This window comes from Chiroxiphia lanceolata, chromosome 21 (genome assembly GCF_009829145.1).
Source record: "Chiroxiphia lanceolata isolate bChiLan1 chromosome 21, bChiLan1.pri, whole genome shotgun sequence".
NCBI lineage: Eukaryota > Metazoa > Chordata > Aves > Passeriformes > Pipridae > Chiroxiphia > Chiroxiphia lanceolata.
Window position 1 is genome coordinate 2028800 of NC_045657.1, and position 26135 is coordinate 2054934.

At 46.3% G+C, this 26135-nt stretch overlaps 1 protein-coding gene across 7 annotated transcripts in view; it reads right to left on the minus strand.

The window, feature by feature from the left end:
* The window catches only part of DAB2IP (DAB2 interacting protein), a 200536-nt gene that overhangs the window by 145262 nt on the left and 29139 nt on the right, over nucleotides 1-26135 (minus strand). Inside the window, exon 1 of one of the 7 annotated variants that reach the window (XM_032708474.1) lies at nucleotides 20566-20925. The exons of the other annotated variants lie outside the window; for them this stretch is intronic. The gene's annotated coding sequence lies outside the window, so the exon portion shown is untranslated. Of the gene's footprint in view, nucleotides 1-20565; nucleotides 20926-26135 lie in introns of those variants that run through there. 7 annotated transcript variants of the gene reach the window in all.

The following is a 26135-nucleotide window of genomic DNA, read 5'->3' on the forward strand; positions in this document are numbered from 1 at the left end:
TATTTTAAGACTACACAGAGGCAGATTCTTTACTTACTACCTTAGGTGGAATGTAGCAGCTTCTTGAGAGCTTTGCAACAATGTGGTTCACAGATTTGGGATCCAGATGAGAAATAAGCATTTACATTAAATTTAAGCAGAGGATTCATTACTCTCCATTTACTGAATGGTGTCAGAGCTACCAAGACACTGTGGATTGCTCTTGCTGCCTGTATGGTGAGGAAATCCAAATGTAAATGGAAAGAAGCCATTGCACATAATATAGATATTTAATGAGATTAATGAGTAGAAAAAGCAGTGCCATGCAAAAAAAAGCAAGAGGAAGGACGTACATCTGAATAATGAAATATTAAGCAAGTGTTCAGAAGGTCTCCTGGAAGTTAAATCAGGACATGAATTCCTTTAGCATCAGTGTTCCCTGTGCACAGACTCTGCCTATTGTTCACTGCCATTATATCCATTATATATTGACTATGGCAGGGCCCAGAGATGCACAAAAGGATCAGTGTCACGTTGTTTTGGGATGTGCAGAACCACCAATTAAGAGGTGACTCCTTGTCCACAGTCCTTGTGATCCAAGGGAATGCTCAGGGTGTTGCACACACTCAGTAATTATAAGTTACCAGTAATTACAAGTTCCCAGCCCATGTCATGAATGGAGGAGCAAAGCCCTGAGTGATTCAGTCAGTCCTGTGGGACTGGGGCAGAGCCAGGAGATCCCTGGATTCCCTGGATTCCCTGGATCCCTCTCCTTGCCCAGAGAACAAATGGAGCTTCCTCACTCGCTCCCTTGAGACAATCCCCTGGGGATGAGTAAGTATTAAACACAAGAATATCTTCTTTTCTCTGCAGTGCCTTTGATCCAACAGAGCTTCTGCAGAGGCTTCTGCATATTTGCTTCTGCAAATACTTGTTCAGTTCAATGTACTTAAAACACACAAACTTCCTTTTTTTTTCACTCAGGTAAAAAAAAAAAAATCCAAGGAATGTGCCCTATGTTAAGTGGGAAAGTCAGTTGTTTGCTTCTACTAAATGATGTCCCAGTTATAAGAAATGTGAATAAAAGAGTTTGTCAAAAATCACAAATCAAAAAGGAGGTAAGAGAAATAAAAACAGAGGCGAGGAATTCTACCCCCAATTCCCAACAAGCTGAGTTTTGGATCACATTTAATTCTCCAATGGGAATTCAGCCCAGCCCCCTGGATCCCAAGCAGAGTGGAACAGGCCAACAGGAGGTGGACAAACACGTTATTTATTCCTTGTGCTCTGTGACACACCCGTGAGGCAGAGGGAGGGTCTCTCTGGAGGGTTGGAGGGTCTGAGAATCCAGAGGGAACTCTGGGAACTGGGAAGAAACGGCCCAGCCTCAAAGCACAACGAGCTTCCTGAGCACTTCCCAGCAGAACAATAGAGCTGAAGAACAGAAACCTTTGCAAATCAGCTCCAACAAGTGGGGGAGACCAAAATAAATCAATTAACTCACTCTATTGACATGTATTCCTAATGATGTTCCTAATGTTAAAGATTAATTTATTCAGATAAATTTATAACCTGCCTGGTAACGATGCTCATAAAATTCAGAAAGTCCAAATCTGTCTCGTGCTGTGACTTCTATAACCCAACAGAGTGATTAAACACATGGAGTCCAACACAAATCGAAGAATAAACTTCTACCAGAGTCAAACCTCCTGTGCCCCAAACCAGCCTGTGCTCCTCTCTGCAGGAGGGAAAAAACACGAGGGAAAAGTCTCCCCTGCACAGCAAAAACTCCAAACCAGAAAGCAAAACCTTTTCCAAGCCCCCAGATCAAACCAGGCTCCTCAGACATCCCCGGGAGCTGCACAATAATGGGATTTCTCCCCAGATCTGTGCTAATATTAACCAGGATATTTACCACACACCACTGCAATTTCTCTCCTTGGACGTCTTTTTTTTTTTTGTGCTGCTGGGATCATTTTAAAAGTAGCCCTTTTGTTCAGATGCTTTTTTTTCAGGAAAATATTGCTTAGTCAATTTTTTAAATTATTGTTTAAATTGGAAATAAAAGCACTTTTACAATTGTCCACACCACTTCTCCAGTACAGAAAAATTGGGAAAATTGCCTTATTTACTGTGAAAAAATAAACTGAAAGATAGTCAAGGTCCTGCAAATCTCACATTGAAAACTTGAGGGGAAAAAAAAATAAACATATGATGACACCACCACAGAATAGGAAAGCTGTTGGTTATTTTCTTCAAAAAACAAAATGTCCATATCTGTTTTTTTTTCTACCACCTTTTTTCCAGCTCATCCCTCACTTTCCAGCAGCTCTTTGCTCCATGAGCTCAGTCTCTGTTCTTTGTGGTAAATGGAAGAGATTTGTTTGGTGCAGGAATCTTGGAATGGTTTGGGTTGGAAGGTCCTTCAAGATCACAGAACAGCCCAAGGAGGCTCAAAAGGGACCTCAAAATCTCACCTGTTCCAACCTTTTTTGGGAAAAGGAGCCCAGCTGACCTTTACTTTCCTCTCTGCACATTTAAATAATCAAAACCCACGTCACCTTTGGGTTAGGAATCTAATCATTAGATGCAGTGATAAATTATTGTAATAAACTACATCTCCTGCATTGCCCTCGATCAAAATATTCATATCACAAAATGAATTAACTCCTAAAAATATTTTTGTGTTTCAGCAGCAAACTCGCTGTTGTGCTGCTGCAGGGAACGAGCTGATAAAAAGTCTGGCATCGCCGACTTTCTGGGCCAAATTTATGAGTTATTATTAGCAGAAGTCTCAGCTATTTACTGTGTGTTCCCCTGCAATGGCTTCGTGCTAAAAGGGCAGGGAAAAAGATGAACCTCTCAGGAAGTGGCTGCAGGGCATCACTCTCCTTGGAAGTTGAGTGTGTTTTAACACCGGGGGGAGAAGAGAAGGGATTTACACCTGAGACCCCCCCAGCAGCAGGAACAGGCACTCGGGGTGTTGAATCTCGTGACGACATCCCACCGAAAGCAGCATCTCTGCTGGCAAGTGAAATGAAAGATTAACTTGATTACACGTGCTATGTAAAGCTTACTTCCTGATTAATTAATAGATTAGGCACTTCCAATTCATGTTTAAATGCCTGATAATGATCTTGTGCTCATATAACAAATCGCTGATTTATATACACACAATCTAAGCTTCATTTTTCATGTGACAGATTATTTTCTTCCTTTCCTTGCCACATAATTTGCAAACTGCACTGCAGATAGAGTTGCTCGTTTCACTTGCTTTTTTGGCATCAGATTACTCAGCCAAGGAATATTTTGGCAAGAATGCTCTTTAGCCATCTTCCTTATCAGCCTGACATGACAGTGCAGCACAGAAAACACCCTCTGGTTTAAAAGAATTCCCTGTTAACAAGTTGAAAAATGAAAATGCAGCTATTGTTTTTAAAGGCAGGTTTACAGAAACCGACTGGAAATCCTGCAATCAGTTTTTAAATACCATTGTGAGGGTGGTTTATTTGAATCCACGTCCTTCCTTCTGGCACAACAACACGGTGCTGCTCTGAGAGATGTGATTGTCCAAGTGCCTCAGATTGCAAAAGGTGGAAAAACCTCCTTAAAATAACAGGAATGTGAAAAACAGCCCGAGAGCAAAGCAAGGGCTGGGATGTTTTGAGGTGTGGAACCTCAGAGCAACCAACATCTCCAGTGGCTGAGCTCTGCTGAGCCCCCCTGCAAAGCCTCACCCCTGGGTCGGCACCTCACAAGCCCTGTGGTGACAATCTGAGGAATGACACTCTGGACAAAAGTATTGGAAAGCCTCTAGCAAGGCACACAGAGCCCAACAATGCTCTTCTACTGCAGTATCAGTTCAAATTGGAAGTTTTCTGCATGTTTTCCCAGTTATTCATATAGATTTTCCACTCACAAGAGTCTGTAGTCCACGTGTTCCCATTCCATTAATATTGCCATTATATATTTAGAGGGAAAAAACTACTGAAAAAAACCCTCTTCCTACTGAATTTATGTCCTTTTTTCTTCTAATAGACTGACTTTTACTGGATCTACAAGTCTAACTCTTTCCTTCAAGCCCTTGCAAAGGAGTATCCAACAAGAGCTTGTCTTCACATCCTGGTACATCCCTGTGGCAGCAGTTGGATGATCTGGTTTGCAGGGTTTGTACAACTCTTTAGTCAAAATGTTACATTAATGCAAACAAGGCAGAGTTTTCTGATGCCTGTTTGCTGTTTTATCTAAAACAGTTGGGTGGCCCCAAAGCAGTCTTGGTAGGAGGCACAAAGAGTAGCTCCCAACTGACACAGCATATGCAGGAATCATCCTCCCATTTCCTTGTTCTCCAGCCTAAAAATGACCTGTGTTGTTGGCCCCTGTGCTGACCCTCACAAAGGTCCCTCTGATGGAAACACAGAGCCCTAAAAGGGAGCACTCACCCAAGCAGGGCCCAGCACTGCCCACCCTGGGGGTGGTTCAGCAGCAGCCCTGGACAGACAGCCTTGGATTTGCATTAGAGAGGAAAATGCAAACACCTGCTGCAACTCTGAGTGCAGGATTTCAGCACAAGAACAAGCTCAATGTGACTTTGATACAGAACACAACTGAGTCTGCAGCCCCTAAACAATGCCCAGATATATATAAATATATATCTATATATATCAGGGCAGAAGGAGCCCCAGCAGACTGCCCAGCTCCCACCAGACCCGGCAGGATTCTGCTTCACAGCTCAAACTGCACAGCCAGTCTTTGCTAATCCCAGTCTAACTTGAAACTCTACTTATCTTTTCCTTTCTAAATCATCCCCAGGACAAGAGTAGAACCTCTTTTGAAATGTAAAGGCTCTATAATAAAATTTAGAAAGCACATATGGTACAAATATCAAGCGTGAACATCTCTTCCCATCTCGTACGATTCAAAGCCTGTGCAAACAGCACTTTTCCCTCGTTTTGATCATGCAGCCAAAATGAGTCATCTGTGAACAATTATGGCTCTGGCAGGGGCCTGACTGGTGGAGAATGAAAGGAAACACTTTATTATTGAAATGATCAGTATGCCAAGCTGAGAGGCGACTGCAGAGAATGTTAAGAGTCCTTTGTCCTTCTTCAGCCAGGAAAATCAGGAGCAGTGAATGCAGCACCCCCTGCTCGGACACCTGAGCACACCTGAGCTGGGGATGGGCAGAGCAAAGCACAGGGAAGTGGGAGCTGTGGGGATGAGCAAGGGAATGTACTGCAGGAAAAGAAACACAGCCTTAAAGCAGGAGGTCTGGCTTAAGGAAGTGTTGGTTATTCCTGGCTTAGATCTCCCGGAGGAGTCGTGAAGGCGTTAAAGGAACACACAGTCAGAGGCCGCGGAGCTGAAACCCGAAACTATTAAAGGACATTTGTTGGGAGTTTGGGACTGGCTGAGTTTAACAGGCTCTTCTGAAAGGAGATGAATGGAATTCCCCTCAAGGAATAAAAATAGCAACGTAACAATTTAGCAGGAACACGAATCTCCCCGTGTGCAGCCCGTCTGAGCAGTGATGCTGCTGTGGCCGGGTCTGCTGCCAGGGGGGCAGGGGGCACATAAACCAGAGACAAGGTCAGCGGGCTCGGAGAAACCTTTGCTGCACACACGGAGCGCGGGGGGACAGGGGAGGAGGGAGGGAGGGACACCGGGCGCTGCGGCAGCGCTTCCAGGTCTGAGGGACACTGCTCTGTTCTGGGGACGGACCTGCTGCCGGTCCTGGGCTCAGAGGGAGGTTTTCCCCAGCACAGCAGATTCTCTCACAAGGGAACACTCTGAGAAGTGCCCGACTCGGCTCGGATGGGCTCGGCTGAGCTGAGCTGGGCTCGCCTGGGCTGGGCTCGCCTGGGCTGGGCTCGCCTGGGCTGGGCTCGCCTGGGCTGGGCTCGCCTGGGCTGGGCTCGCCTGGGCTGGGCTCGCCTGGGCTGGGCTCGGCTCCGCACGGCTCTGCTGCCGCCCGGAGGCGGGAGGGCGCCGGCTCCGCACGGGAATCCCTCCCACAACACACGTTATGCGCTTCCCAAGATCGGTTTTCCTCTTAAATTTTTGACGGAACTTATGGAACATGTTTTCTTTTTTTCCCTCCCCCCAGAAACCAGAGAGTGAAACCCCCCAACCTTCTCATACCCGAATAAACTCTGCCTTAGCATTAAACATCACCGAGGAAAAGAAATACAAGGTATAAAAAATACATATCTAATAATAAAATAAATGCCCTGTGAATATATAAAAATAATAAAATTATAATGTGAAATATCGTGACTATTATAATATTCACAATAAATATTGCAATAAAATAATGTAAATATATACAAATATATAATAAATACCTATTCTGCAATTTCTTTGTACAGTCATTTTCATGCCCAGATGATAAAGAATATTATTATTATTACTTAATTGGAAACCCCGGTGATATTTCCAAGTGAGTTTGTTACTTGAGGCTTCAGCAATTCCAGCTTACAAAAAACCCCAGCAAACCACAAATCCTTGTGTTTGGGAATAATATTTAAGAGAGGAGTAGTCCAGGTGAGCCAGTGACAGGACAGCTGAGGAGTAAAGTCAGTGGCAAAGCAGCAGATTTAACTTTTAGTAATAAACTGAGGTTTATCAGGCAGGTTCCTCACTCGTGGTGCTGCACCCAAGGGAAGATTGTCCAGATTTCACACACAAAGAGGTAAAGTGGGTTTGTTTTTTGGCTTGCACTTCATTTGCTGTTTGATTCATGAAAAAGGAGCCCATTCTATGAGATGCTGAACAGTCTGAGGTCAAATTAGCAAACCTCTTCCACACGTGCTTAATTCCAAGAACATGACTAAAGGAAATCCAAACAGCCCAGGTTTCATTGCTTCCATCTGGAAGAGCCCAGCCCCGGGGAACGCTCCGAATCCTTCACCCCGAGCAGTTCCTGGCCATCACAAAGCTTTTACAGCCCTGCCTGGGAACCTCCCCAGCTTTCCCAACCTGCTTTTCTCCATGTCATACTCAAAAGCATATGTGGGTTTAATAATTGCTAATCCAATGACTGTATTACTTTATTGTGTGCAACTGAGTTAAACGTGCCAGCATCCGAGGATCCCAGAGCCCTGGGTGGAACTGGATGTCTGGAATGTGCCTCTGCTCCAGCACCACGTGGGATCCAGCCCGTGCCCACTCTGGAACACGGGCTGTGCCCGTGGCTGGAGACATGTGGGATCCAGCCCGTGCCCACTCTGGAACACAGCCTGTGCCCGTGGCAGGTGCTGCCCAGGAATGGGACCCCGAGCTGGGAACTGAGGGGTGGTTTGGAGCAGAGTTTAAGGGATGTGTTTTCCCTACCAAAAAGGGATGAGAGGAGTACTGAAGAACAGGATTATTGCTGCAGTGCACTCTGAGACCTTGGTTTGGACACAGGGAGAACAGAGAGGGACTTGCTCGGTGTTTTGTGACCATCAGATGAAGCAGCTGCCACTCTCTGCCAAACCCACCATGCCAGGGTGCCCATTCCCAGGGGATGTTCCCCTCTCCACTGGCAGTGGCACCGGGCTGAGCACACAGAGTGGGTTTGGCACAGCTGTCCTGTCTCCAGGGATGGTGTCACCCACTGTCCCCTGGGAGGGCTCTGACCCACGGGCCCAGCTCCCAAAGCCCAGAGCACTTCCAGAAGGTGCCAAAGCTGACTAAGAACATCCCACCAGGAGAGCAGGATGTGGAGGAAGCTCCTGGCTATCTGCCAGGCCTCACCACTCTGCTTTTTCATTTTTAGTTTCTGCTCTTTGCTGGAAAGTTTCTACTTATGCTCCCGTTGCCATGGCAACTGCATTTCTTGCCTTTCTTCTCCAGCATTAAATTTTTTATTTGATTTCCCTTCTTCCCAAGACATGACTCTCTTTTCCTTTTGTAAAAAGGAATTAAGTGTTGTCTTCTCTTTGCTTGGTGATATTTTTAAAGGAGGTAACAGAGACTTTACTCTCAAAGTGATGCAGAATCTGTCTGGAACAGCAGCAAAGATCATCTCCCAGGGAGGAATGTCAGGGGATTCCCCTGCAGAAAACCCATTTACTGTAATTATCTTAACAAGGTTATGACATGTGAGAGTTCCAGATACTGTTGAACCCAACATTTTTTAAAAATTGGCTGCTTGTTTTTATGAGACCAGACCTGGCCATTTTCTCTACAACTAAACATTCTATTTTTTCTTTTAAGCATTACTTGTGGCTGCTGAGCAGTCTCAGGGGAACACATTAACAGTTCCAGACTGGAAGAGAATTCAACTCTTTTCACTGACAGTGTTCTCATCTGGCTGGGAGTGGGGTTGGGGTGGGTGACAAGGCAAAGGGACCCTTCCCCTGCCCTGCACCCCCTCACACAGAGACAAAACCCCCAGAACTCATGGAGCTTTAGCTAATTAATTTGTCTTGCCCTTGCTGTGTTGGGACTGAATCCATCTGACAACCGGAATAAATTGGAGAATGCCAAAATTCATCAGAATAGCAAATCTGGATTAGGTCTCCCCATTTGGTTTTTCCAGGCTTTGGGTTCCTCATAAACACAATTTATATGCTGCAAAGCCCTGAAATAATAGAGGCTTTCATGCCAGTTCACTATGAGAGATTCCCTCCACATCTGAATTCTCCAGCACATTCAGGCCATAAAGTGACCCTCCTGTACAGTTGTAGATTACAAGGTTTCCAGTCTTTATCTCTGCCTGGTGGGATTTCACAGTAAATTCTTTCAGGACTGAATAATTAAAAGAAGCAAACCCACAGCATTTGGCTCACAAGGCAACACAAACAAATCTGTCCATGGGTGCTATCTTGTTTGCAGCACATGTGCACAGATTTACATGTAGGATTGAGGCTTAGTGCTCTGTTTGTTTGGATTTTTTTCATTATTCAGTACCCCAAGCACAAGGCAAATTATATAAAAACTGAATATGGAACAACTTTAAGAGTGAGCTGCCTTTATGATCATCTTAAATCATTTTATTAACCCAATTTTGCATTTTTTTTTAGATTATTACTACTCAGAAGAAATAAGGGAAATGGGTCAGGAGTGAGGAGTCCAATGTCCCATACTTGGTTCATGCTTCTCTCCTGCTCTCAAATTCCCTCCTCCAATGAATATCTAGGTCAGGAATTCACAGGATCTTATAAAAACCTGGCAATGTTCAGTGTGTTTGCCAGCCAAGCTATTTTAATTGTCGGATATTAAACGTATCTGCCAAGATCCGCGTCGTAAAACCCCATTACAACATCCACTGTCATAAACTCCCCGTCCACGGCTCCACTGCAGGCCAGATCCCCCAGCTGGAGTCAGGCAGGAGAGAAGTTTTAGCCAGCTAAGCATGGCCTCCCTGGAGCTGACAGGATTGGGGGTTCAGGGAGCTGCTTTAGGTGGAGTCCCCCAGACCGCAGCCGTGATGTGGTTTTTCCGTGGCCACGGAGGCCCCGTGTCTGCGCTGCCTCAACCCCCAGCGGGGCACTGATGGAGGCAGAGCTCCCTCAGCTCCCCCAGCTGCTGTGCTGAGCAGGGAACATCCAGCAGCCCCTGCTCATCCTCGCCTGGCTGAATGATTTGCTGGCCAGACTTCAGAGAGAGACTCAGCGAGTCCCTCCCGGCGTGCCAGGATTTGTGAGCCGCTGCTGCTGGGCTGTGATTGCGGCGAGAAACGCTCATCCATCACTGCAGCTCCCCCACGACGGCGGCAGGTACAGCAAGGAAGAGGTTTTGACCTGCTCTGCTGGAAAACACTCTGATCTTGCAGATAAAGATGGGAATGCTGTCCTGGTGACAGGCTGAGAGCCACCCGAGCCCTCCCACCCCGAGAGGCACGACCACCCCCCAGAGCAGGGGCAAGAGGAGGCTGGAATTCCAATCTCATCCTCACTGCTGCACTCAGGGACACCAAGCTCTCAAAGGAATCCCAATGTTTTTGTTGATGTTGCTGGCTTGATGGTTTGTTGGTGTCAGAACAGTGTCCACTCATCCCACTGCACTTCCCACCAAGGACAATCCTTGCCCTTTATTACTTTCATACCATATTAAAGAGTCCATCCTATCCAGCCAAGACACCTCCTAAGGGTCCAAATGCTCCCTTCAGTGGCTGCAATTCCTGTTTTAGAATCACAGAATCATGGAATGGCTTGGGTTGGAAGGGACCTTAAAGCCCATCCAGTGCCACCCCCTGCCCTGGGCAGGGACACCTTCTGCTATCCCAGGTTGCTCCAAGCCCCGTCCAGCCTGGCCTTGGACACTTCCAGGGATGGGGCAGCCACAGCTTCTCTGGGCAACCAGTGCCAGGGCCTCCCCACCCTCACAGACATTAATTTCTTCCCAATATCCCATCTAGCCCTGCCCTGTGGCAGTGGGAAGCCATTCCCCCTTGTCCTGTCATGCCAGGCCCTTGTCCCAAGTCCCTCTCCAGCTCTTTTGGAGCCTCTTTAGGTCCCTTAGGAGGGGGCTCTAAGGTCTCCCTGGAGCCTTCTCTTCTCCAGGCTGGACAGCACCACTCTCAGCCTGTGTCCATAGCAGAGGTTCATCCCTCAACATCCATCCTAAATGATCCAGAACTCCAGTCTACAGAGGGTGTCCCTCTCCCAGTCTCTGTTCCTGAGCTATTTGAGCCCCATGACAAAGGTTTCCTCCTCTCTGTGAAGCACAACCTGAAAATCATCATCACTTAGTCCCCAGTGGGACAACAGAATCCCTGTAGGTAAAACCAGGACTGAATGGGGATTCCTGGGAATCTCTACAATCCTTATCACCCCCATTACTGCCTCAGCCAAATTTACAAACTCTCCTCTAAGAGCACTGCTGGCTTCCCACCGTCCCAATGACGCCCGGACTCGAATCGCTCTCATTAATTTCCCGGGGTCTAATAGAACACAATCTTAACACGATTTATTGGGACCATTAAAATTCAGAAAACAAGCTTCTCCGTGCTCCATAAAGCACAGCAAATGTATTTGCTGCAGTCAGGGAAACTCTGCTGCCCAGAGCTGGGCAGGAACTCGGCACAGCCCGGACAGGAGCTGCGGGCCCCCCAAAGCCCGTGTTCAGATCCTCCCTCAGGGCTGTGTTGGCAGCTGGGGGCAGCTGAAGGGCCCCCACGGCTCCAAGGGCCTCCTACACCTGGAGAGGCACTAAAAAGACTCAGAAAATTGAAGGTTTGGAGCATTTCTGCTTGGTGTGTTGTGTTCAGTGGCAGACACCACCCTGTGCTGCCGAAGGCTGGTTACCAGGAGGGGCTTGGAGAGTTCACATTGTAATCCTTGGGAAACCAAGGAAAACTGAAGCTTCTCAAGTTCATTAAACAGGGAACCAATCTATCAGACAAACACAACATCCACAATAAAGAGGGTTTCACAAGAGACTGTGTGGTGAAGGGAGAGGAGTCCTGCTCTGTCCCTGGAAGGGATGAGACGCCTGTGGGAGCTCCCGGGAAGCACCACTGGCAGCTCAGCAGAGCTCTCAGATCCACTCAGCCTGGAATTCTGTGTTCCTGGGATGCCAAGATGGAAAATACAACAGTGCAGGGCACGCTAGAAAATGTCCCTGTTGGAGCAATGGGCCAGCAGTGCCTTTGGACACAGTTCCTTCAAGGGAACTGCAGGAAGGTCCATCAGGGACTGGGAGGTCACACAGCTGCCATTCCCACCAGTTCTACCAAAAACTGTGACCAGTTTTAGAGCTGTACATTGATACAATCTCATATCTTAAGCTCCCTTAACCAAAGACAAAATAAATGGATTTTTCACCCCCCAACTCAAAAGAGCCCTGGTTGGAATCATTACAAGTGTGTAAAAAGGCTGCAAGCATTTGGCTACCCCACACTCGAGCCCTGATACACGGATTTATTGGATGAAATCACTTTATTTGAAACAGATCACCAAAGAGCCAGCTTGCATTCAGACTGCCTTGGAGAAGAGATGTCACGCCAGACATTTTTCCAGTCACTTATAAAATAATCAGTTGTTTAAAGTTATGTCTCTATGAGAGGTAATTATGAAGTGAATTTAGAATATAATTGCCCTGAACACGGATAAACTCATATTCTACCCTGAGTAAGCACTCCAGGCAGGTGATAAATTGCCAAAGTAATGCTACATCAGTTTAACTTCCTGCCGAGTCACCCTTTACTGCTCCAGCCCTGCACAGAATAGCCCCGGCTTTCATTACTAATAAAACACAGAATTAATTACTCAAAATAAAAGAGGCCTTGAAAATGTGCCCAGACACTGAACCACGCTGGCTTTTGCATTCTTTCCCCCTTTTTTTTCCTCTTATAAAGGAACCTCAACCCCATGGCTCGTTATTTCTTTAAACTCAGCTGCACCACATGCAGGTTCCTGCCAGGTCTCTTTTTAGTCCCAGGTGGATGCTCACGACCAGCAGATACTCTGGTCATGATACTCCCATCAAAATACTGAGACTGATGGCTGACAGCTCTATAAATTTCATTTCTCTGACTGGATTATGAGCTCAGTTTTGGAGATTCAGTCAAGCCATGGAAATATTTTAGACTGGGATCCAAATCTTTCAAATGTCTAGCGCTGGACTGGAATCCTCCAGGGACTTCCAGGCAATTCTGCTCCAGCTCGAACAAGAAGGATTCTAGGCTTGTTATTATTAACAGCTGGGAATTTTTATTTCCCTACTCAGCTGTAAGAAGGATTCCAGCTTTTCCCAGAACATGCAGGTTTTTGCAGAGGAAAGCTGTGCCTGTTTTCATCTCGGTGGTTCTCCAGAAATTTGCTTCAAGATAAAAAGGTCCCGCCAGGTTTGTAGGAAACTTTAGCTCATGTCCCATTTGTGTTATTCCCCAACACATGGATGCAGGGCTCTGACAGTGGGAGACCTGCATCCTCCTCCTCCTTCCAAGTGACCTTGTCACGAGCAGGACGAGGAACAGGCCGTAAAACTTTAGAGAAACACAAACACACGGACGAGGTTTCCACTGATTCATAACCAGAGTGTTGAAAAGCTTCTGGGCAGATGTCCAGCCCCTCTGGCAGCTACAGCTCATGCAGGAAGAAAACATGGGAGAAAGAGGCAAATCCAAGAAGCACAAGAGGCCTCCAGCAGCCAAGCAGCTGCACAGGGAGCCCGGGATGGGCTCTGCAGGTCAGTTTGGCCGTGGCAGCACCAGCCCAGCACGACAGGGCCGAGCACCAACCTTGATTTGGGACCTCACCCGTGGCTGTGATAAATCCCCTTCATGGTACCTCCATTCATCTTGGTGACCTTTACTTCCCACTTTATCTGCTCAGAGAATCCCCCTGCTGTGAGTCAACAGAGAGGAGGGCTGGGATGGTTTCTCTAATTGTCAGAGACAGCCTGAGAGCTGCTTTATCTACCTAGCAGTGTTTCCCTGCAACACTTCACCATCTAAGAACATATTTGGTCTGCTGAGCAACTGTTGAGTCTCCAGTTCTCTGAGGCAGAGGGTGACACATAAGGCAGGCGGGATTTAGTGCGTGGGTTGGATCTCCCGAGAGCAGATTCCGACTGCCGAGGTAAAGTCTTGGCTACATTTTATAACGCCGGAGTTAATTTTGTTGCTAAGAAAAGCAAAGCCCTGATGAGGATTGGCTCCAGAGATCACCCAGTGTGTGGTCTCTGCATCTGAAGAGCTCTGCACGGCACTCACTCATGTTACATCAATTACTTGAACCGAGTTAGATTCAGAATAATATTTATAAAGCCGAGATCCACAGACCTTTTTGCAATCACCTGGGTACAATCACCTCATTCACAAGAACTGGCTATAAATTATGCTAATCAGTGAAACACTCAGAAGATGAAGAGAGGTTTCTTGTGTAATTTTAAATGGATTCCTACAAAGAAAAAAAAATTGGGGATATATAAAATTACAGAGTTTCAGTGCACATTCCTTTTGAAATCTCGGGTGTCAGTAATATAAAGGTTAAAGCGCCGTGATCAGGAAATTTAAAATATGTCATTTTTATGGTGGGACCCCTTCTACCTCTCCACAATAATTAAATATATCTCTGGAAGGCTCTGCTGGGCACAGATGTCATCTTAAGCACCAATCCTGAGTGCTCAAATGAAGCTTAAATGAAGGGGCTGTAATTTTGCTCTCCAGGTGACAGCCCCATCTCTGACTCAGTCCCTCTGTTACATTTTACCATTATCTTCAAAATGAACCTCTTGCTTTGCAGTTTTTATAAAATAAAAAAAAATTAAACGACACAATGACATCCAGTTTTCACTCGATGTCTTTTGGGGGGTAACTGAAAGGAATCCTTGGCTTTAGCCCCTCTCTGAGATGGGGTTCAAGGAGTGGATTGCTCGGGTTAGACTGGACCTGCTGAGCACTTGGAAGCACCAGGGAGTGGAATTATCTTTGGTGAGCCTGTGGTTCCTCCTGTAACACCTGGGCTGTAAAAGCAGAATGTCCTAAGTGAAGCCCCTGCCCAGGCTGGGGTGTGTTCCCTGGGTTAGGGGGAGCTGCAGGTGTTGGATTTGGAGCTGCATTTCCTCCTGTCCGACACCACGGGACCTTCTCTGGCTTCTGAGTACCCAAACCAGCCCTGAGAGCACAGCCCAGGAGGTCACTGGCTGGGAGGGGATTTCCATCTTTCAACTCAGGCACGAGAAAGGGAACATTCCCCATGTTTGCCAACAAATCCCAGGATTTGGAGGTGAAGCACAGGAAATCCCGCATTAGGTGCCACATCTGGCAACTCTCATTTCCGGCGGGATGATGAGCAGGGAGGAGGAGAAATGACTTCTCCAAAGCCACAGAGCCACCCCCTCCCAGCCAGGATTAGCTGTGGGCACGGCCACTGCTTTCCCCCATCTGTCCTTGCCTTCTCTGGGATCAAAGTGGGATATTCCAGCCTGGATCCTTGCTGCCTGGCTGTCTCACAGAGCAGGGCTGCTCCATCCTTTTTGCCCAAGTCAGACTTTTCCCCCTTCCCTACAGTTCAGAGGATGCTCTGCACTATTTTTGCTGTTCCCAGCACACCACCAGGTAAATGCACAGCCTTGACTTTGTCAGATGTTGTCAAGTTCAGATCCCATGAAATTAAAAATCACCAAATAAAGGTTATGACTTCAAGTTTCCAGACTTTTATACGACTCCAACATTTTGCAGCCCACCCCTGATCCCTGTAACACGGCCCCAAGGGCTTTGAAAGCATTATGGAATCTCCTCGTGTGTGGATTGCTCCTCGTTTCCACGAGGTTATTTGCACAGACATTAACCAGTGCTGCTGCTTGGGACACAAAACTCCATTAAGGGGAGCGATGTGCTGTCTAAAATTAACTATGTATTTGTTTTCTCCTCAGTTTCTGCAGAACAGGAGGAGTGATGCAGATGGTTAACAGCAGTGAGATTATAGTGATAGCTGTAAAATTTGATGACTGTTATCAAAAGCATCGTATGGCTGATGAGAGCAAGTGGCAATTAAAAAAAGAAAAAAAAAAAAAAAAGGAAAGAAAAAAGATTTCCAAGCTTTACCCTGGACAGGGAACAGGAATAGCAAAGGGGGGTTAAAGCCCTGAAGGATTTATTAAAATAAGAAGATCACAAGAATTTCCAAATAAGAAGATCCTTCAAACCTTAAGAGATCCGGGTTATCTGAAGCGATTCAGAGGTGAAGGAAATCCAAGTGCTGTGCACGAGCCTGAGCCTCTGACAAAGGGGGATTTAAAGCTGGGGGTGGGAATTGCACTGCTCAGGAAGGCAAGGCTGGGATCAGCTGCACTGAGCTGAACAAATGCCCAGCAACTTGCTCCAGGATCCCTGGGCTGTCACTCCAGCCAGGTCCCTCTTTCTCCATGGCTGGAAAAACCACATTTTTATGGTGAGGGAGACCTTTAACAACATCAGCTCCACTCGTCCCCATAATAAGATTTTGTTCCACCTCTGTAGGTGAAATAATCTGACCTGTAAGAGAATGATACCCACAATCCTATCACAGACCTCTCTGTTCAGCCTCTGCTTTGGAGAATTACCTTTGCTCTTTACCCAGCTGGAAAAGCTCTTGTATTCCTGCTTCCCCCTCCCTCTTCTGAGCTGCCATGGCTGGAACTCCAGACCTTCCAAAGCTCCAGTAATTTATTGAAACCAGTTCTCAGGAAGAGCTCTGGCAAGCAGGAGCTGTGCTGATGCACCCAGAAATCCACAGAGCAAGAGGAAATCTCCCAAGAAAATTTCCAAGAAGGAACAACTAGGGAAGGGTTGGAAGTTTTCGATGCTCCCTGAAACATGGGAAGACCAGAAAAATTAGTTATCTTTTCACTTAAGGTGCATATCTGTCCATTCACTATGGAAAATGAGGGATTGATTCTTTGGAAATCAGGACAGATGAAAAGACAGGACACACTGTCTGTTGGCTTGACCTCTAGAGGACACATCCAAAGCATCTGTAAGAGATGGACACTTAACCCTTAAACATTACAGAGCTTTCAAAATATCCATGTTACATCTACTGGGATGCAAGTTTTTTACAGCAGGAGAAAGTTAATTATCCGTTGGGGAACGCGTTTCTCTGTGTTGGTTTTTAATTTATATTTAATCTCTATCCTGCACCAAAATTTGTGCATCCATAATTAGCTTAAAATATTTAAGAACATTTCTTGGTGTGGGATCCATTTGCAAGGGACATGACAGTGAGCACCAAAACTGAACTGGTTTGCTGCCAAAGCATCAGGATTTTCAAAACAGCTGAAAAAAATTCTCCAAGTGGCTCTTAAGTGTCCCAAAAGGTCGAGAAGTCAGACAGCAATCTCCAAAGGCTCCTAAGAAACCAAGATGAGCTTATCAACAACATTAGGGCATATCTATATGTGGAAAATTTGGGGCTGCATAAGAGAAATTCCTGCCATCTTTATCCATGTGGATTTATCAATAGTTATAAAACCCCCGAGGGTTCAGGATGGCAAAGGGTTCAGAGCAGGGGGAGGCCCCAGGAAAGCCTGGCAAGAGGTCAAAGAGTAAGACATCAGAACTTTGTCAAGAAATATTACCCAAAAAGACAAGTTTGGAGGAAAAAAAGGCATAGGAAGATGAAATTAGCTGAATTTTCTTTGGGAAATAATTCTGCAGAAAATCAGGCTTTGAGCATTTCAAAGCCCTCGATGTAATTGCCGTGAAGCTCTGGGTACATTTGTTCAAAACTGAATTCCCAAGATTCATTTTCAGTCCCCGTTCCAGTCCCTCCATCCTGCTCCCAGGGTGATATTCTGGGTCAGGGATCTGAGGACAATCCACCCCAGAGCAGGTGCTGTGAGAGCTTCCTGTGAGACAAGAGCAGCCACGGGCTGAAATCCTTTGGGAGGAAAGAGGGCTTCCAAAATTTCCATGAGGAAATTCAAAAACCAAACCTCCTTCTGCTGATTTTTCACTTCCACAGCTGCTCTGCAAAATGGTTTCACACAGTCTGAAGCAGCAAGCAGGAATTCTCTGCTCTCCTGTGCTTGCCATTAGGTTGTCCCAGTTTTCCTGGAGTCCTTCTCTCCCCGTCAGTGCTTCTCCTCTGTTTAAAGCACTGGTTTCTGGGCTTCATCTGACCTACATGGAGGCAAGATATCAATTTTTTTTATCTTGATTTTCTTGTCTTATCTTGATTTTCTTGTCTTATCTTGATTTTATCTTGGTTAATATTTTGATAGTCTACTGGCAAGCACCAGGAGCAATGACATCATAGCAGGAGGCGGCATCTATTCCGAGGAGCTCAGAGCCAGCAAAAATACTCCCAAGATCACAGAAATAGTTCCTATTACATTTTAGTCCGTGGCAAAGGAATATGAGATTATATAAAAGGCAAAGCCAGCACAGATACAGGCAAAGGATGGGATAATGGTGGAGCCTCATCCCTCTGGTTCAGGTCTGCAGACTGGAGACCTCAATTCTAGGTAGGTCAGGTTTGTCGTGAGCTGAAGCTCAACTAAAAATATCCTGATTTAGGCTCCAGGCACCAACTGTGGCAGAGGGAGCCACATTCTTCGGGAATTGAGTGAGATTGAACTCCCAGAGAAAATCTGGCACCTAAGTCAGACAAGAGTGTTGTGGTGGAGGAGAAAAGGAATCCGTGTGGATCCCTGAAGTCAGGCTGCAAACACAAATTAATGTCGCACTGTCAGGGTGCCACTCGAGCAAAAAAAGTACTTTCCTATCATGAAAATGAGAATTCTTCTCCTTCAAGGAAAAAAAAAAAGGTCTGGTCTGCTGCAAAACCTGTGCTGAGGTTTTCCAGACTCTCAAGGCACGCCGGGTAGATCGTGCTCTCCATAGTAAAAGGATAAATGTCCTCCAGCACTTTATTATTATTTTTGAGGGGACAAGGAGGGAAGGAGAGCAAAGAAAGGGAGATGGGTCAGGAGGAAGAGTGTGGAGCAAGAATGGCAAAGGACCGAGCAGGCACACAGGAGATCCAGTGCCACTGCAGTCCAGGATAAAAGCACTTCTAATTCAGTGCCCCTGTAAAAGAAGAGGATAAAAGCAGCACATTTCACCTGGCAGAAGTTCCCTAGATCAGAGAGGGCAAACACTGCAGTGCTGATGATCATCCCATGAGCCACAGGCAGGCAAACCAAAAGTGCTTTAAAGGGCAAGATTGCCCAGTGCTGAGCTGGGGGAGGTTTGGGAGGGATCCAGCAGCAAATCCTTCTCTCCAGGGTTACAACCAGTCAACTCTACCCAGGCAAGAACATCCCTCCCAGTTACCCTGAACCAAGGAACTGGTCGATGGGGCAGAAAAAGCTCGTCCATGCTGAGCAAAAAATAAACACCCTTTAGCAGCCAGCTGGGGTTTGACTGCAGTGTGCACATGGACATTCCATGGAATTACAGAGCTTGGATTCCACTGCCCCATGTGCTGTTGGTCTCTCCTGCCAAGGGCTGAGAACCCTTCTGCCAGCTCTGGGATGGAAGTGCTCCTACCTCTGGAATTCCAAGGGCAGAATTATAATCCTTGTGCTACTTCCCTATAGTCATCAGGGCTGGGCCAGGGTTAGGGAGATCTACTCCTGACAATTCCGCCAAAAAAGACCTAAGTGAGCCCTGTCTGTTATTATTACCAGCAGCAATGAATGAGGAATAGTTTTTCTACGTCCAGAAATGTGGTGATTACTGGAAAATCCCTTTTTTCCTAGTGCATGCGTGGCCTTCCAAGGCTTTTTTAGCAGCCATGCAATGAGAGGCACACACTTGGCTTGCACCAGGCACAGTGAGACCTTAATCCATAGATCCACATATCCTGTGTTCCCAGGGAGGACAGCAGCCAATGGACTGCCCTGGTGTTGCTCCTCGGTGTGATCCAGCCATTCCTCCACAGAACCATGGAATATCCCGAGCTGGAAGGGACCCACAAGGATCATGGAAGCCCAGCTCCTGATCCCTCCTGTGGCTGCCACAGTTTCCCTGATTCAGGCTTCAGCAAAGTAAATCTTCTCCTCGTTAAAGGAGTCGCTTTTGATGATCTGGCACCTCGCCAGACAAATGACTAAGTGAAAAGATGTCTCACTGCTAATTTTTCAGTGACACTGCAGACAGCAACAGCTCTTTGCTGTACTACAGAACATTTGCTCCACAGGCCTGAGTGCAGGAAAGCACAGGAGATGTAAGACCTGCTCTTGTTTATCTAAAATGGATTCAATCTGAAAAGTTTGGGTTGGGTCAAGTATCAGTCACATCAATACCCTGCTCCCTTAATTCCAAGTACTAAACATTTCTCTTGGAATGCACAGAAGTACATGCAGCTCACACATGTACTACACACCTACAGTCAGCACACCAACATAAGAGAGGAAGCCAAAAATCAGATATCTACCAAAAATAAATTACAACGAACCTTCAGCAAAGTCTCAGAAATGGGCTTTGCAGATTCCTCCCTGGAACAGACTCCAGGAAATGGGATAACCTGACGCAGGAAGGAGGGCTGAGATTCTGCAAAACATCAACATTTCACGTCCTCCCTTGGCTAACTTTGCCCTGTGTAGACAGAAGAGCCTGACTGAATGTAACCTTCAGAACAAACATTATAACTCTGTTATCAGAGTCACATCCAAAAGTTCAGGATGTGCTCCCAGTGGCCACAGGCAAGTGTTGCCAGGCCTGTTGCTGAGGGTGAAGGAATGGCTCCAGTTTTCTCCCCAGGGACTGAGGCTGCCCCAGCAGGTCACTGTGAGCAGGATTTCAGGGGCTCACAATCTACATCTTGTCTTCTGGAAGTGGAAATCCAGACTGCTGAAAACTAACTGTGTTTGGTCTGAGGTAACAGGCTGAGAAAGAGATCCCACGAGCAGGAGAAGGAGAGTTGAGAGAGTTCTCTTCATAAAGATGCAAACCCGAAAAACAGCTGCTGTCCTTAATTACAATCACACTCACACTGCACAAAGTTTGTGTTAAGACCCATTGTAAAACAATTTCTACACAAAAGAGCAAAAGACAATCATTGTTCCAACTCTGCTCATTAAAGAAATTCAGAGACAAACCCCAGCCTTTGATCCCAGGCTTTGCTACAAGGGGACTGTACATTGCAAAGGAGACACGTTCATTCCCAACAAAACAAACGCAAGTAAAAAGTCAACCCCGGAATTCCAAAGTCCTTCTCTGCTTACCTTTGGAGGAGCAGGTCAAATCTTTGGAAGCAGTTTCTCAGAGCAGCTCAGACATTCCATGTGAACTCTGGTGCTGCAATAACCAGCTGCACAAGTCCCTGATTTCTCCCCCGGGTTGCTGCACATGCTGAACCCCGGCAGGAATCCCACGCAGGGAGAAAAAGAAAGGCAAAACAACCCCAAAATCCCACAGGAGAAGCACCTCGGCCCTTGAGCAAAGCACACAAAAAGTTCAGCAGGGAAACAGAGAGGAAATCCAGCGACAACTAAAAGTTTGGATAAGAAAGGGGGAGAGCAAACAGCTCCCCTTGCCCGCAGTCCCGGCTGAAGGTGCCTCTGGAGCAGAATCCACCGCCGGCTCCGGGAGCAGATGGTATTCACACATTATTCCCCAACAGCAGCATTCCCCAGCCCAATCAGGAGGCAGCACTCGAAAGCCAAGCGCTTCCCAGACTCTGTTACAGTTTTCAATAGCTATAGCACAAGATGAATGACTCAGAAAATGAATAAGCAGGGAAAGAAAACCTGGCTCTCTGGGCTCGGCAGCGGCGCGGGCAGGCGGGTCGGCAGCCTCGGCACCGAGCGCTGCTTTCAACCCACTGCACCTGCTTTTGGCCCCTAAAGCCCCTCAATTTTCTGTATCTTAAATTTCTTCATCTTGTGTTAGAAGTCACGAAAATCAAATTTTCTTATTTTTTTCTTCAGTCTTAAAAGCAACAAACGTTTGTAAGAGTCAAAAAAAAAGGATGAACTGTGTGTGTGCTCCTCCAGACAACTCAGAGAAACCCCCCCTGCCATCCCTTGCTGAAAAAATGCATCAGTTTCTAAGATTAAGGTCTGACTTTACAGATCCTGTTGCAAACGATACGAAAAGAAGAAAGGTTCATTTCAAAGCTGTCTCTCCTAAGCAGATTAATACATCCTCTAGTTTTGCCTGAAGTTTAACAGGAAACTTTAAATTACAATAAAAGACATGCATGTTAAGAATAAATGAACTAAAAATGACTACCAACTTGCAGGGGAAGTATAATCACTACTCAAAACCTGGCCAAACAGAGCTAGAAAACTACTTCCAAGTGCTTTGTGTAGCTCCCAGACCGGCCCATCCAGAGAGCACTTTCAAACGCAGCTCCTCAGTCAGTGCCTGGTTTTTCTGACAGCTGCAGCCCAGTAGCAAAGGATGGGCTGCTAAACAAAGCCAGTTACTCGTGGAAACGTGCACAGCACCAGGATTCTCCCTGGAATACCGTCGTGCACTGCTGGGCTTTCCCACACACGCTGAAATGCTCCTCGGCTTCGCAGGGCAGGGGCTGCCCGGGGGTGCCGTGTGCTCCGAGCCCCTGCTCTGCCCTCCCTGCGCTCCCAGGGAAAGCTGCAGCCAGGAAAGAGGGATCAGTTAAATCACTGAAACTATCTGGGGTGAGAAACATTCTCCCAGGTCCCCCTGGACGTTTTCAGATCTTTGTCTGTGGCTGTAAATTGATCCTTTGCATTCCTGTCTGACACATGGACTGTGAAAAGCTCTTCAGGGATATTCCCCCTGCCATGAGTAATGCTCTGACAGGGGTTCTGCAAATAGAGAGCCAGTTGTAGAGACAATAAAATATCCTGAACTCTGCTCTAACTTTCACTAGTATTATTTTAAGGCAATTTTTTTTTTCTTCATCCTGGACCAAATAAAAGAACTCTGCATCTTACTTTCCTACTTTCAAAACACCAACTATCAGGATTTCCCTCGAGGGTTGAGGGCAGGACCCACCTCCGGGGGCATCGTTTTGCTCCATCAGCCAGGCCATGCCCACCAACGTTAAGCAAACAAACCCACACATAAAGCTCCAGCACAAAGAACAAGGGCTCGAGTTATTCCATCTGCCACAGCTGCCCACCAACCTCCAGCTACAGCCAGAGAAGCATTTAAAGGTGTCAAACAAAACTAGAGGCACCTCTAGATCCGGGAGGAAAACAAACATTTCTTGCAGCTTCATTTTGGCAGGTATTTTCTGATCCTGCATTGAGCTCCAGAGCAGCCAAAATCATTGAGTCACTGAGCGAGGCATCTGCTGGGCCTCCAAGCCTGAGCCAGCAGCAGGAATGCTTGGCAGTTCAAGCTTTTCCATGTGCTGGCTCCTTGGAGATGCTCAGGGAGGAAACACATCTCCATGGGAATATTATCCCGTGGGATAACCCCGTGTGTGCACTGAGGGATCTCCTGGGCAAAGCTGGTGGTCAGACAGTGAGGAGCAGTGGAGTGGCTGGGGGGGAGCAGCTCCTCATCCCCTCTGTCCCTCACGTGTGGGGGTTTGTTGGACATGGATGTGAAGCATCAAAGGCCATCAATCTTTGTGGGCACTACCAAGGGGGAGGTGCTGGCCAACAGCTCGGTTACATCCATGGGATCCTGATAGTCCTGGATTAAAGGTCTCAGAAAACCCACCTGACTCTGACTGTGCCAAAATGTGGGGCTCAGATCTCATTAACAACTGACAGTTCCTTCTGTGGCTTCTCCAGTTTCTGCTGTCTGCCACCAGAGTCTCATGAATTTAAAAGCTTCTGACCTATAAATACCTTGATACGTCAGATGGATGCTTTGAATTCCTCCTCATCCCTGCTCCCCTGAGATCCCTGGGCTGTGCACTCTTCCATTCCATTTAGTTACACTGGATTCACTTCCAGCCATGGCTGATGTTGGACACAGTTCTGGGAGGGACTCGTGGTGGTGTCTAGAGCTGGATCTGGGAGGTTTCCTCACAATGCTCTGCTTTGAAGTTCCTCTCTTTTAGAAGGAATATAAAAGAGGCCTTGGACTTGCTTGACTATGAAAGGACCCTTTTCTTTATTCCAAAGCATGAAGACACTGCTGTGACTCTTCCCAGCACCTCCAAGTCTGGATGGTTACATTCCAGTCCCTGAATGTTCCTTCAGGATTCCATGTGGATGGATCTACCCTGCTGTGTGCTCATAATCCAGTGGGGTGCTCGTTTATTGATTGGCTCTACCCTCTCCTAAAGACTTCAGCAGGGAGAGAAGGGAGGCAACTGCATGGAACAGTTATCCACAATTAATTCCCAACCTGGAAATTGTAGGATGCATCTACAAACCACTGCACAGCAATCTGCTGAGTCCTTGCTCTCCTGTTCCCCTGGAGCTTTCCCACACAACTCTGCTAACAAACCACATCTAAGCTACAAAAAATATTCTGTTTTCCCACTCCTTGCTTCTGCTTTGCTCTCTACCAAGTGTGATTTTCCTGCACACTGTGGTGTCATTGGGGCCAGGATGTCACTGCTGCCCTGGAACAGCGCTGCAAGAATCTAAATTACCAGCAGCACACAAAGTTCAAGGCTGGCTGTCATCCAAGTAATTCACCTGGTTCACTGTGCATGTCAGAGACTGAAGAAAATCTGCTGTAATTATTGTCTTATTAAAGCACAATGGCTTGATTTCACTTCTTTGTGGCACAAAATGTGCCTCTGTGATTCACACCTATTGTGTAGGGAACATGATTCCACCAAAAGCAGCAGTTGGGATCTGGTCTACAGGGCTGTTCAAAAGGTTGTCTAATAAAAATCTTGTGCTCTTAAAGGATTAACAACTAAATCACAAAGAAATATTGTCAGGACACAGGAAAGAAATAAGCTCAGAGGTGGCTCCAGTGTTGACTAGAGCTGTATAAACTGAGATCTGAGCAATTAGAAGACACAATGAATGAATAATTCAGAGATATTTGGTACTCCAGAGTTTGTACACAAATAAAATATCTTATAAATCTTCACCAGCTTGCAGAAAGCTGCTGAGTTGTCTTTTATTCTTGTAGCTGCAAGTGGCTATAGCAGAAAAGAGAAATCTGTAGCTCTGATATGTCATCCCTCTGAAATGGGTAATTTAGGGTTATGGTTTTGGAATCAGCACATTCTTCAGCACTTTTCTTCCAAGAATTTTTCTTTTTTTTCTTCTTTTTTTTTTTTGTGAAAAGAATGAAGTAAAGGCATGCCAGCACATTAAAAACAACACTTTAGAAAGTCAGAGCTGTGAGACATCACCAAATGACAATAATCTTTCTTTATATTCCTGCATTTCAGAGAATGGAAAGAAAATCTTGGGGGTGGGGAGGAGAAAGTGGGTGTTCTAATGATTTTTAAAAAATCCACATGAGAACCTGTAGCTTTATGTGAGTCTTTAACCCAGCCACACGTGAAGAAAAGACACAGAACTTCCACCTCCTTTCCCAAATACCAAAATGGAGAGCAGCCATGTGTTCAAAGCAGCCAAAACACTGCAGCTCAATGAAGAACCACAGAGAAAAACCCAATAACCTTTACACCCACAGGCTGGGATTTGACTCCAAAGTCTGTTCTGTCAAGACAACTATCACAGCTCAGATCTCAGCCCCAGATAAATGAGTGGTCACTCCCTGTTCCAGTTACAAGCAATAACAAATCTGAGAGGCCTCTCCATGAACAGCTGGCAGCCTAATTTGATTAGGAGAAATCAAGAAATGTGCTAAGAAATGAGACACAGCTTCCCAGCCTTGAATATTCCACCAACGTCCTGCCAGCTGATTTGTGCAGCTCGGGAAGCAAATGGAAGGGCTGTAGGAGGCAAAAAAAGAGCAACTCTCAAGTATATTATTGCCACAAATTGTCCAGAGCAGCTTTTCCTGTCACTAATGAACTATTGACTGCGCTGGCAATGAGAAGGAACTGAGGCTGAGTGTTGAGGCAGGTGGTTTAATACACGTGGACCCCCAGGTAGGTCAAAAATTAAAGAGCAGATTTCATTCTGCAGCCAGAGAAAGGGGTTGGATTTGATATTCTTGAAGGCCAAAAGGCACTTGTACAGCAAGCCCGGGAGTTCCAAGTTGTGGTCACTTCCCAAGGCATTAATATTTGTCCCATGAGCAGCCCAGGGAGGGGAACACAAACTGCCAGAGTGTTCCCTGCAGGGTGGAGGGTCAGAGGGACTGAGGGGCTGCTTCCAGGAGGGAACATCCTCAAAGGGGCAAAGCTTTCCTAACAGCATTTTGCTGGCACATTTCTGAGGACATTCTACATCCTGGATTCATGCACAATGATGGAATATCAGAGGAGCAGCTGACTCCTCAGTCCTGCAGTGCTGCAGCTCCAGCAGCAGCACAGTTAAACCATTGACCTCCTGATCAATAAATGGTTCAGCCCATTTGTTTTACAATGAGGTCGTTTAAATCAAAGTAATTAAAAAACACTAAAAGGAAGGTGGGGATTCACATAGTTAGGAAGGGGAACCAGAGAAGGTTCTTCTCAGATCCTTGGTACCAGCAGTGCTTATTTATCTCTCATTTCCCAGCTTATGAGCCTTCCCAGTGTCTCCCACTTATTAGAGTATTTTGTACACAGTGTGACACAATATATTTACATGTCTGCAAGAAGAATGAGAAACCTGTGTATCTTAAAACATGCATTCCAAATTTAGTGAGCCATTTTAACCTATTAGAGAGAATAAAGGTGAACTTGCATTTCCCACAGAACCAAGACACTCTCTGTGACTCCTGAAGTCCAGATTCTAACGCTGGAACGGGCAAGAACAGTGACTTT